Raw genomic sequence first — 13,513 nt, 5'->3', positions numbered from 1 at the left:
CTGTGAAGGGAACATTTAATACACAAACAGTGCAGACCTTAAACTCTCTGCTAAAGTCAATGCCCTGAGGATCAGTTTTTGGTTTGGTCTCCCTTCCAAGAACATTCAAATAGCAGAAGCCACTATGGCGAGACCCCAACAATTCAGAAAACACAATTCATCTACTGTGAATAGATGGATATATTAGGTTCAAGCAACCTTTAGTTTCCATTACCATGAAGAGTGCTTTGAAGAAAGGAATAGTTCTTCTTCTGCCATTCCTGAATATGGAGAACTACCACACTGCAGGAACAAAGAGATGGTGATAATATTTAGAGAAAGCTTTTAGGACCTCCAGGATCCACCCCATGATGCTATCTCAGTCCAGAGTATGTTATCACAATTGGCATTTTATCATAAGTATGCTTAGAGGAACACTTATCCTGCACACCCTTGCTGCACTTCTTTTCCTGCTCAGCTATGCAGAACTTGTCTAAAAGCTCCTGAGCCTTACATCTTTCTGTATACCAAAAGCCTCAGATATCACGCCCCTTCAGTGCATGACACAACATACAACTTGGACTGATAGCCAGCAACTACTATATCCAAACCAAGGGAATGAAGAAAGTAGACTGTGCAGGGTGATGGCAATATCTGTATTCCCTACAGAAATCAGTGACACCAGGACAACAGCAACAATACAAAGTAACTGCATTGGAAACTCCCAGTTTCATTATGCTAAATTCAAGCAGGAGGTGCATCCTGCAAATGGCAATTAAGACTTGTGGTAGCATAAGTCCTTCAGGAAGTTATTTACTCTGATGAGTTCAAGGATCTCCATACCTTCAGCCTCATAAACGATGGTGACGAAAAACATTGCTCCTGAAGAGCACACCTATACAATTATGTAGAATACTGTTTCTATTCCAGATCAAGGAATTACTGTGTCTTGTGTGTGTTTGGTCCGAAGTGGGGCCCTATTTTATCCCTCTCTGGCATCTATCTCATGCTGAGTTTGAAGCAGAACAGCAACCCCATCAGCAGCTCCAAGTGCACAGGGCTGGTGGGGCTGGACCAGAAACAACACTGTGCAAAGCAGGGCATGGTGATCTCTTTAAATCCACAACTCATATGGGACAGGATTGCTTGGAAGTGCTTTAGGTATCATTGGAACTTTTCTAGATGCAACAAATACAGAACTGGCAGCAGAAAGACACACTATGAATTAGGCATGAAAGGCCTGTGATTATTCACAGTAATACCAGATAAGTCAGCTTGCTTTGCTCCAGAATGGAAGTTTTCACTGATCTTTGAAGCTCTGGGCATTAGAAAAATGCTTATTTTTGTTTAGGCCTTTAAGAAATGGAATTTTACATCATAAATAAGCGTCCTACTATTGCTAATAGGAATGCTACAGGAAGCTTGGAACAGGAATTACTCATTCACTGAATACTGATTTTGTTCCAAGTTGTAACAAAACCTTAAAAAAAAATAAAAATGTTCATTAAAAGTTTTCAAAAATATTTAGCTCAGTTGCAGTACTTACTTTCAATAGAAGTAATCCCTCCTCATATTTTGATTTTTGAAGTAATTAAGATTTGGACATAAAAAGCTTTCTCTAAACAACAATAATGAAAGACTGTAATTTGAAATAATTTAACTGAATATATATGAATTTCCTGATCACTGACATATTCCAAGAAACATTTAAATCTGAATAAGACAGCATTTTCCATCAATAACTGTTTAGCTGAATATTTTCTACCTCCTCTAATTATTAACTCCACAACTTTAAGAAGTTTTCTTCTCCTTAATCCTCCTTACCCCGAAATCTATGGAATGGTATTAAATTCATAACCCTATTGATGCACATAAGATTGTCAGCTCTTGCTCCCCAACAATCAAGGTAAAACAGACAATGCTTAAATATTGTAATAAAGAGGTTTTGCATTGAATGACAGCTATTCTCTTTATGATCCTGGCACAGGAGAAAAAGCACTGAACTGATTATATTTCTTGTTTTAAATATTCATGTGACAATGTTGAAGAGAGAAATGAATATCAGAATGAAAAAATGACAAGAAAAGAATTACTACAAGAAATCTCTAGACATTTATCACAAGCCTAGAGGATACAAACCAATCAACTTCTAAAATCTGCTCTTTGATCGAGATGCCCAGTTAAAGCCTACATTATTAATATATGACTCTGTTTAAAAAGTCTATTAATCAAGTATGGATGAATGATTAAGTGGATAAAGCACTAGCCTTTGACCTGACAGTCAACTTTCACAAATCTTCTGAGAATTCAATTCTTAAAATAAAATAAAATAAAAAGAATGCTTAGATATCTGTGTAAAATATCTGGAAACAATGGTCCTCATTGTTTTTCTCTGTATCATTAAATGATTTTCATTTATATGCAAGACCATATTCATTGTACAATTGCTAGGCTGGTAGTTTGCCCTCAGGATGGTGTATGACCGATATAGCATGTGCTTGTTGTATTTTATCTATAACAGCTGCAGCAGCAGCTTCTTTGAACTACTCCAGCTTTGTCTTCCAAATCTTCTCCAGGCCTTTAGAAAGTTTAATGAAAAAGGCCCCAGTCCTGGAAACAGGTCTACACACAGGAATTCTTGTTTTAGTATATTTTGGTGGGATCTTAGATGAGGAAACATGGAAAAGCTTGAGTATCGGCACATTTTAAGGCCTGAGGATCCTGAAGATTTCAACACTAAACTCTGTCATGCACTGCTACCTTTCAAGGGCAATGGAAACCAGAATGTTTCAGTGACAGTATCAAAATGAGTAGTGAAGTGAATTTATGGCTCTTTTTACTAGCTAACATATTCCAATCATTTCATATTCTAATATTGCTTCATTATTATTATTATTATTATTATTAAATATTCATTGGATTCTTTTCTTTCCAATACTGGTTCACACTGAGGAAAGGGATAGAATGAAATTTACAAATTCTGGTAGTAAATTATGACTGTCTTTCTGTCATTTAGCATTCCAAGGCAGATCCTGTTGACTGCAGGCTATAGAGTCTGTTCTTTTTCTCCCTATAGAGGAAAGTAGTATTTTTAGGGCTTTGAACAATTATTTTCATACCAAATTTACCAATAGCATGAGCTCTATCTACTCTCTTATTGAGCACTTAATTCATCATCACATAATATTTCTGAAATCATATTATAAAGTTTTTATTTTTTATTTTTATTTTTTTCTCATCTACAGGATGGTTCTCGCTGAATTCCGCAATAACTGACTATATCAATATGCAACAATTATGGGCTTAATGTGGAAATTACTTATTGAGGTTCTTTATTCATGCTATGCTTGTGGTTAGAGTAGATCACATAATGATCTTCCTGTTTTGAAAGGGCAGAATTATAAATACTGTGTGTAATATACACCCTTTGCAATTACTGGGCTTACAAGCTACAGTAACAAAGCAATAGAAGTTGTCAAATATATCTCACAACTGAGGTCAGTGTAGTATAATTTGGTGGCTAGAAGGCATTCTTGTCCTTTGACAAGACAGTTTGCCTGTAGGACGTTAAAAATCCTACTTCAATTTTAAATTAAACTCCTAAATATTAGGAATTATCATTCCTAAGTATTAACAGTAACAACTAGCAACACAAGTAATAAAAGTTCTGCTGAAAAAATCATGTCTTCCATAACATTTTGGTAAATATATTACCTTAACCAGTTTTCTAAATGATTGGAAATGAATAGCAAGTTTTGGTGGTGGCGAGCAGTAAAAAGAAAAGATCCCATCTACCCCCTGCTCTCTCCCTAGGTGAATGGATCCTGAAGGGAAAATAACATTAAATATTTATGTTATTAAAATAAGAAACTGCATCCCTGGAAACACACAGAAAGAGTTGTGTTTTATGCTTGTGTATGCTCTTTGCAAAACAGAAATGCACATTATTACAGAGGTTTTCTGTTTAGGATGGTTTGGGCAACATACTACCTTTTAAAATTAACTTTGGAAATAATGCTGTCATGTGGAAGTGGTACAATATTTCTAATGATAGAACTAGCATTGTTCTTTATTCACTTCAGCATCAGAGATCTTGTTTACTCACTTTAGCACCAGAATGTTACCCTTGCATAATCCATGCCAAAGGTCTGCGAAGGAAATTGTACTGATTTCTGAACCTATTGCTGCAATTGATGTATTCCAAGACCTTTTCAAATATCCCAGAAGCTATCATAGATGACAAGAGAATTTCCTGTGTTAATTTACAAATTTGGGTATAATTCCTCACCCTTTAATTCACTTCAAGTGTCCCTTCTCTTTGTTGTTGCTGGGGATGGATAATAAAACAGATGTACTCTCCCAACTCTCTCTCTTTTGAGCAAATGAAAGGACAAAGAAGTCTAGTCTACAACAGAAACTGAGCTCAGACAGCGGACTTCTTAAAGATAGTCTTTCCTATTCTTAACACAGCCTGAGCAGAGATCTGATGCCTGTGTATATATATATAAATATATATATGAAGTTTTGAAAGTTACATCTGCAGACAGTGCACAGATATTGCACCTTTTTTAGTTACTGCCCCATAGGATTGACTTGATTGGAATTAGGTGGGCATGGGGAGTATCAGAATATTCAAGCTTTGATATGAAACACCTGCTGGAAGCTATCCAACTCATGTTGCATTCTCAAGCAGTCTTTGGCTTTTTGTGTGTTCATTTCTCTGCAGTGGAAAATGAGGCACTTGATATGAAATTACTGATTCCCTTAGAGATACTCACCTGGGATTCAGCACTGATTCCACTGAGTGTTGCTGTGAAACAATTTGCTGCTGACATTGGATACATAGTGACAGAATTAGTTACTCATGCTAATGAATGAGTAGAGCTTAATTCTGTAAAGTCCCCTATGAAATTCTTCTATAAATAACACCTGATAGGATACATTACTGACAAATAGACTTAAAATCAATGCTGCACTTACAATTCAGGTGCAGGATTTTAATGATGTCAGAAGGAAGATGATGGTATCTACCTCCATGCCATTTCCTCCTCCCAGAGATCTCAGCTAAGGGTTAAAGACCTTGCCCATATTTGGGCTTATTGAGATATTTTGGTTCAGACATGACAAAAAAGAAATGGGGTTCTCATAAACCTTCACTTAATGAAGTTGGTCACAGAGAACCAAGTTCACATGAAGGGGAAGCAGAACATGCATGTTGTCCTTGAAGATTCCAGATTAGCTGAGGCCAAAAAAATTTTCTTTGCATTCTTTATATCATGAGCTAGAACTGAAATGCTAATTCAATGGATAACATTGTTAAGTTGTCACAGGTTAGGTATTATGAAGATCTAAAAACTGGGAAGCAGAGGAGGTAGATAGAGGAGGTCTAGTGTGATGAGTTAACCAGATGCAGAGGGAGAAAATGAAGCACTTATCATCAAATCACTTACTTTTGCTGAGACACTTGGCTGGGATTCAGTGCTGATGTTCCTGGGAGCTGTTTTGAGCAAGAGGTAATAGCATAAGCTATATAATAATAGATCTTTTAAAAAAATTCAGAGTGAAAACCTACTGGGAGAGGTTTTGGGAGGCTGCTATATTTGGAAAATAGTGACTGAAACTGTACTCAGTCCTTAGAGTGATAAGAGACTTCACATTTTTCACAACAGGATGCCCGCTGAATCAAAGGATTTGGGGCTACAAGATATGTGGAAAATTATGCTCATTGGAAACCGTCTATGCCTGATTACATGTGTTTAAAGTAAAGATGAAGTCAGTTATTGTGAATCTCACTTCTATTCCTGGACCTTCCACATATCTCAAATCCTTTCTTACCACAGATCATAAAATTTGGAAATTACATGCCCTCACAAACACCAGAACTTGCTGACATAACATTTTCCATTTAAAGGTGAAACCTAACTCTTGATTCTTTCTTGGTCCTCTACATTCCTGACCACTTTATATTTGAAATCATTTTCGACTTAGACTTACTGCTGTTTTATATCCAGATGTATTTCTTCTACATTGCATTGTTTGACAGTAACAATACTATCACAACAATTAGGAACATTTGCAGTGTTAGTGAAATGCATCAGTCATGGACAGACTTACCAACAGATCTACTAAATTGATTGGTAGGGTTGATAGGGTTCATTCCCACTAGCAGAGAAAACAGCCAGTTCAGTTAAGGCCTGGATGTAAGTTATGAACTTTAAACCTGTTGTTATACCTAGAGAAAAGTATTCCTCTCACTCCGACAGACACTAATGGGGCATTGACTGATCTTTGAACTAGTTTATGTACTGGAAGACGTGATGCTCTTTCTTCTTCACCCATCAACTCAGATCACATCACAATGTAATAAAGAGCAAGCATACCTGCTTCTGCCAGAAAAGGAAGTCTATAGGAAAAGACATTTAGAAACAAGTACAGAAATGCGCCTGGTATATTAGAAGAAAAATGAACTAAGACAAAAATTTTTTGACAGACACTGGTCTGGGGATATGCTGAATGGAACTCCTTCATGTTATGGCTACCTAAAAGGTTATTTGCCTACTGTCTTGATTTATGAGAGACACTTCTTGATAAATGTGTAAGTAGGTAAACAGCATGCACACAATATTCGGGATTCACAAATGCCAAGAGAGGCTAAAAGACAAAATCCTATACTCTTTAACCATCAGAAGTTCTGAGTGTACTTGTAAGCCTCTTGAAAGGTCAATGGACTTGATTTTTTTTTCAGCCTGAAGGGAATATAAATTCCATGGGGTAGGTTTGTCTGCTTCTTGCACACTGCCAATTACTTAAAACTGCTGGAATCACAAACATGAACATCAAACTATGAATATGATTTCTATTAACTGAAAGTGTGCTTTTTTGTTGTTGCTTTTTTTTGTTTGTTTGCTTGTTTATTTTTATAACTAGAAAGTGTGTAATAATTATAAGCTAATATAAGATAATTAGGAATAAGGAATTGGGAATTAAAGGTTATAGGAAGAGCTAAAGACAAAAAAAGTTCAGCTCAAGATCCAAACTTTAAGCGCCTCAAGAGAGAAAAGTAGTTTCCAATTATGATTTAAGTTTCTCTTGTTATTAAATGTGTAAATTTTCAAGATTACTATCCTGTCATTTATACTATTCTCATTAAGTATGATGCTTGAATAACTGAAAATCTAACTGAAAAACTGACTATAATGCTGTAAATAAGTTAAGCAAGCAAGTAAACAGAACTTAGTTATCCTCTGTGGCTTGTGGATAAACTGGCATTAGATATTAGGAAAAAAAAAAAAATTAAAAAAAAAAAAAAAAAACATGCTTTGACAACATAAAACATGTAATAAATTTAGATTTAAATAAAATATTTTATAGTAATTTCACCAGAATTATAAAGGTTATTTTATTGGCAAGCTTAATACTAAGAGACACGCAGAAATGATTCCCAAAAATTTAAAACAGGATAGGAATTATAATGTTAGATCTATTTGAGAGTATAGGATTATACAAGATTGTTTTGGAAAGGCTGAAATTTCTGTTCTATGAGTATAAAGGAAATTTAAAATAGATAAAATAATGGGCAGCATTTAGGTTTTTGTTTCATCTAGTAAAAAGGAGCACTTTGAGCAGCATAGTTTTATTTTGCACAAAACAAGACCCAAGTTTAACCATGATTTCAAATATTCTACCCCAAAGACCCATTTGCTTTTAACACTGACGTCCAGCCCAGAGCTCCAGCATCTTTGGCATTCTGGGGAAAGTTCTTATGCTCTTGAGAGAGCTACCTACTCTCTACTTTCCTATTCAAAAGTACCAGCCTGTATCTTTCATTTCTGTAGAGATGCCCCCCCTACCATATCAACAGGGACAAGCCATATTATCAAGAGCTGCATGAAATATCTGATGGCCTTTGAGCGTGCCTGTTTTGTTGTGCAAAGTCACCTTTTATTTCTTCTTTTACTCAGCCTTTAACCTAGGCATCTCTGATTGTATTTGACCTACTGATCTGGCAAACACTCTTTCTGATCAATTTAATCTACTCTCACAGCTGAAAAGAATTATAATCTAAAACAGTCTAGTAGCCAGCCTCACCTTAACAAAATTGTTTTCTGAAATACTGGCTATTTATTATGGACCATTTTTGTTTGTTTGTTTTAATCTCCTGGCAAAATGGTTAAAATTTATGAGCTACTTCTCAATTTAAAATTATTTCAAGTCTGAGTTCTAAGTAAAAAATCTACTTGATCAGCTTTTATATATTTGATATTTCTATACTTTCTGCTGAGCATCTTTGCTTCTCTATCATTCAGCAAACTTTGAACTGCCTTTCTTATTGTAATTCTACTTAAACTCCTTGGTAATGTATGTGCATTGTTCTTAAACTCTTTGTAAGCCTTTTATCTGTTGAGGATTGACTATACCTATTGTCTGTGTAGTATTTATGTACTTCTGGTTGTTTTAGATACATTATAACAACAAATTATTCACTTGCAAAGAAAGCTTAATATAAATATTGCTATAAATATTTTTGGGTGTAGTGTATCGTTACATGCCTGGATTCTATCTAGTTCTGTTTAAAAGAATGAATAGAAATCATATCTAATGCTTCCCTGTGACATAAGCCTGAGGACAGTATGGTAAAATATATCTGTCGTTTGCAGCAGAATGTTTGTCCTCACTTGGAGTGCTGGTCTGATAAGGCAGGCTTAAATAATCACTTCCCCTTGTCTGCTTTTAATTAAAGTGGCAGTAAGTAAACACTGACTAGAAATCGATCAGAATCAATGGCCTTATGGCAAAGTGGCAGAGAAAAATCTAGTGTGTCAGTCGAGATCAGGGAAAGAGATGGTTTTCAGGCTGTCGTGTGGCCTGTGCTGGGGCTGTAGGAATTCGAATCCTGCAACACTAACAGAAAAGGGAAAAAGACCCCGACTCAGCACAAGTGAGTTGAACTGATAACAGCAAAAAGAATCTGCCTGCCTCTTTTTACCCTAGTAGCCTTTCAAAGGAAGAAAGAGTAGTGGAAAATGTTTGGATACCCGCTGTCTGATTTGCAGCTCTACAGCCACTGGCACAAGGCTGTAGGCTTTGTTTTCTCAATATAAATTTCAGCTAAATAGAGCAGGTGTATGCCACCATACATCCAGCTGTCTTGCTGCCCAGTCATTTAACTTTTTTTTTCCCCTGTATCTGTCTGCACAGTCATGCCTTAACTCTGTGCTTATATGTTCCTTTTCTCTAGTGAGTGCTCAACAACCATCAAGCAAATAATAAAATTATCCTCAAACAGCGTCACATGTTCCTGACTGTTGTACTGAAATAATCCTGGCCTCAGAAAAGATTAGGTGACTGGGTCAAAGAGTTTGCTCAGAGATGGTTCTTCCACCTGAATTTATTTCTTTGCTCCAGCCCCAGGACTCCCCTCCCCCAGGACCGTTACTCAAACATTTCTTCCTATCTCTTTCTCTGCCCAGACATGAGACAGCCTATCTGTTTCTGAAGTAGAATATCATATTTGTCTTAAAGATAAATGAAGGTACATTTAAATTCTACTGATTTGATTTTACTTCTTATCAAGGTACTTTCTTCTTCCCTAAAAAAAATGGTTGGATTTTATTTTCATTTTTAATGCTTTTAATGCTAAGGAAATTACACTTCCTGGTAACTAGTTTGTAATTTGTGATCATGCATGATTCTGATAGAGAAGGAATTTCATTACAGGTACGGTAAAAAAAAAAAAAAAAAAAAAGAGAATGCCTGTACATTTGCATGTCCATGTGCAGGTAAATAAATAGTAAACCTCATTGATAACAGAGGCCATTATAATTTGAATAAGATTATATTCTCTCTAGGAGAGATAAAGGGTAATGAAAGACAATTCAAAGCTAGTTTGTTATTACTTCATCAAATACCTCAGCCTCAAGCTGATAAAATTCCCTTGTATAGCTCCCTTGAGACATTAACTGCAATGATGCTGCCAGCCATTTGTAGTGATCTCTAAAAACATTAATATCACTAGTTAAATGAGTTTGCGGTGTAGTATAACAGAGGGTAAAGCTAGAGGTGAAACTGCTACACAAGCTTTCATAAAATGACTACAAGTATGTTACTGGGCATGACAAAATAAATTATTTTCACAAGCGACAGGTATTCCAAAGAGACTTTAATAGAATTTAGCACAAGATAAGTCAAAAAATGTTTTGCAGAGTAACTTTCACTGTCCTCCATTTGAGTTTGAGTCAAATCTGTTCTTGTCTTTTCTTGGCATTTTGTTATGGTTCCTCATCTTTATTCATTGTAAGAATCTTTCCTTCTGTGGTCCAAAGCTTCTGAAAATTTGGGCAGGTATCCCCCTTATTTCCATAGCATTGTGCATGTTGCAAAATTAAGCATAGATGTTGGTCTTTGTATTGAGTACAGTGGTTTTCTGCTCTAAGATGGAGAATGGTTGCAATGGGCTCACATCATTCAGAGAACACAAAATAGACGAAGCATGCTGTAGTTTTGCATTGAGGACTTCAGAGGTAAACACGTTTAGATCCATATCCATGTTTAGATGTCATATTAGAGATCCACATGTTTTTGACTGTGTTAATGTCTCCCCTAGAAACAGGCAGCTCCATATAGAATTAGAAAGTTGATGGCACTGTCGGCTTGCAAAATAGCTTGTAAGTTAGAAAGTAGTTAATTCACATTTTCTGAACCAAGGAAGTGACAGGGAAAATAAGGCAAGTAGGACAGCTGTTTGTCTCATTTTAGATCAAAATTTTTGTACACTTAAAAAAAAAAAGGGGGGGGGGGGTTGGCTTGACAACAGACTTGTGTTAAAGTCTTTTTATTGTAAGCCTGGTATCTGAGACATTCTCATGTTGCATAATTCATTAACACTTGGAAAGAGGAGGCACAGAAGCAAAAAGTACTGTTGTCACAGTGTGTCACTTGACAGGCTGTGAGGGAATTTTACATTCTTTGGTAGAAATTCAGTCCCTTCCAGGAATACTGTGGAAAACCAAAGTAATTTTTTAAAGGGGTAAAATAGAGTGGGCTGAGGGGTGGCCTAAGGGATGCACTTATTTTCTCCCTCTCTCTCTCTTTTTAAAAATGGTTTTCAGAAGCTTGTTTTGGTAGATAAACCCATTGGTTACATGCTTGTATAGCAAACAAGGACTGCCCTGCTCTGACAGAAATAATGAGTTAGTACAATAACTGCCCCCCCCCCATGAAGACTCATACCGAGACTGCTGATCAGGATTTAGCCACTGGCTATGAATTTCAGTTACAAAAACCAAGAACATCTGAGTTAAAATCTGAGTATTTTGACTTCAAGCTTTATGTAAGAGGTCAGGTTTCCTTAAAAATAAAATAATAATATCTATGAAGGAACAAGGAAGTAAAGAAAATAAACAAAATTATATCTTTGCTAATTTAAAAACCAAATGAAGAAACAATTTACAAAGCTCACATGAGGAATCTGTTAGATTGTCCTCAAGAAATGCTATGTAACCTTTATTTGGTATTACTTTTTTAAGACTTACATTGTCCAGTTTACTACCTAGTGTATTTCTGAAATATTTTAATAATATCTGAAATAAAGTGTGCATAGTGAGCACAAATGGTAAAAAGTACTATTGAGTTTTATTCATAAACTAGGTAAGACAGTTTTTTCTCTCCTCTTCTTTCCACCTCTGATACCTAAGACTATCAGTAAAATAAGTCATACAGTGCTTAAATTGCCTTCCAAATAAAAATTCTTAGTGGAATCATGAGGCTTTCTCCAGAATAAGGTCAAGAAGAATGTGAATGAATACAAATGTTAACATGAATATTCATTGTTAGTATTTAACACAATAAGTTATTTTCCCCACAGGAAGAGACACTGCAAATATTTAAGACTATTTTGTGTGTTTGATTTTAAGTATTAACCTGACCATGGTATCAACCAGGAAGAAAACCGTGGCCTCCGCATCTCGTGCGGCATCTCCAGCCACGGTCACCAGTGTGGCTACTCAGACGGAGGGCTCGGGGAAACACGCAGCCGTCCAGGTCCTGGGCTGCAGAGTGTGCCCCAGCCTTCTGTCGGTCTCCGACAGCAGTGGAGGGTATGCCTGTGGGAGGTGTGCCCAGGTTGAAGAACTGCTCAGCCAGGTAGCGGAGCTCCGGGAGGAGGTGAACAGGCTCAGGATCATCAGGGAATCAGAGATGGAAATTGACTGGTGGAGGTGCACTCTACCCTCTCTGAGGCAGGCTCACGAGCCTGCCACAGCACAGGCGTCTCCTGTTATTCAGAAGACGGAGGTTCCCTCCTCCTGCCAGGCAGAGGGAGGAGACCTAGATCAAGGGGGGGAATGGAGGCAGGTGCCTATTCGGGGTGGTAGGCGAGCCCTCTCTCTGCCCAGCTCACCTTCTCATCTACCCTTAAATAATCGATATGAAGGACTAGAACAAGACAATCTGAATGACATAGTAGATAAAAACCCGTCCCAGTTGGAGGGGGCGCCTAAGACAAGGCGACCTACACATCGCATTGCCACATCATCCTTCAAAAAAGAAAGAAGGGCTATTGTTATGGGGGGCTCCCTTCTGAAAGGGACAGAGGGACCGATATGCCGACCGGACCCAACCTGCAGAGAAGTCTGTTGCCTCCCTGGGGCTCGGGTGAGAGACTTTGCCACAAAAGTCAAGCGCCTGGTACGGCCCACTGACTACTACCCGCTACTGGTCTTTCAGGCTGGTAGCGATGAAGTAGCAACGAGAAGTCCGAAGGCGATCAAAAGAGACTTTAGGGATTTGGGGCGACTACTTAGAGGATCAGGGGCGCAGGTTGTGTTTGCCTCTGTCCTTCCGATAGGGGGGATCGAAGCTGAAAGGCGTGCTGTTCACCTAAACTCGTGGCTTCGAAACTGGTGTGACCGGCAGAATTTTGGGTTCTTTGATCACGGGAAGGTCTATGCTACACCGGGCCTGATGGCACCGGATGGGATGCGCCTCTCTCAGAGAGGGGTAAGGATCTTTGGTCAGGAGTTGGCAGGGCTGATAGATAGGGCTTTAAACTAGAGTCGAAGGGGGAAGGGGCTAAAACCAGGCACGCCGGTGAAGACCTAAGGGATGGTACGCTAGAATCAGAGGGGCTGTGTGCTAGTGAGGTCCTTCGGTCAGATCCACAAGGTGCTGAGTGTAAGGAGACGCACCTGAAGTGCTTCTACACGAACGCACGCAGCATGAGGAATAAAATGGATGAGCTAGAAGTCCTGGCCCAGTCCCGCAACTACGACATCATCGGCATAAGCGAAACCTGGTGGGATGAGTCCTGTGACTGGGGTGTTGCGATAGATGGTTACAGGCTCTTCAGGAGGGACAGGCAGGGTAGGCGAGGTGGTGGGGTGGCGATGTATGTGAAGCAGGGGCTGGACTGTGTGGAACTTCAGGTCGGCAATGGCAAAGTTGAGACCCTCTGGGTAAGGATCAAGGGACGAACGAATAAAGGGGATGTTGTTGTGGGAGTCTATTACAGACCGCCTGGCCAGGACGATAGCGCCGA

The sequence above is a fragment of the Oxyura jamaicensis genome, chromosome 1 (assembly GCF_011077185.1).
Source record: "Oxyura jamaicensis isolate SHBP4307 breed ruddy duck chromosome 1, BPBGC_Ojam_1.0, whole genome shotgun sequence".
NCBI lineage: Eukaryota > Metazoa > Chordata > Aves > Anseriformes > Anatidae > Oxyura > Oxyura jamaicensis.
The sequence above is the reverse complement of the archived record's forward strand: the minus strand, read 5'-3'. Positions refer to the sequence as shown.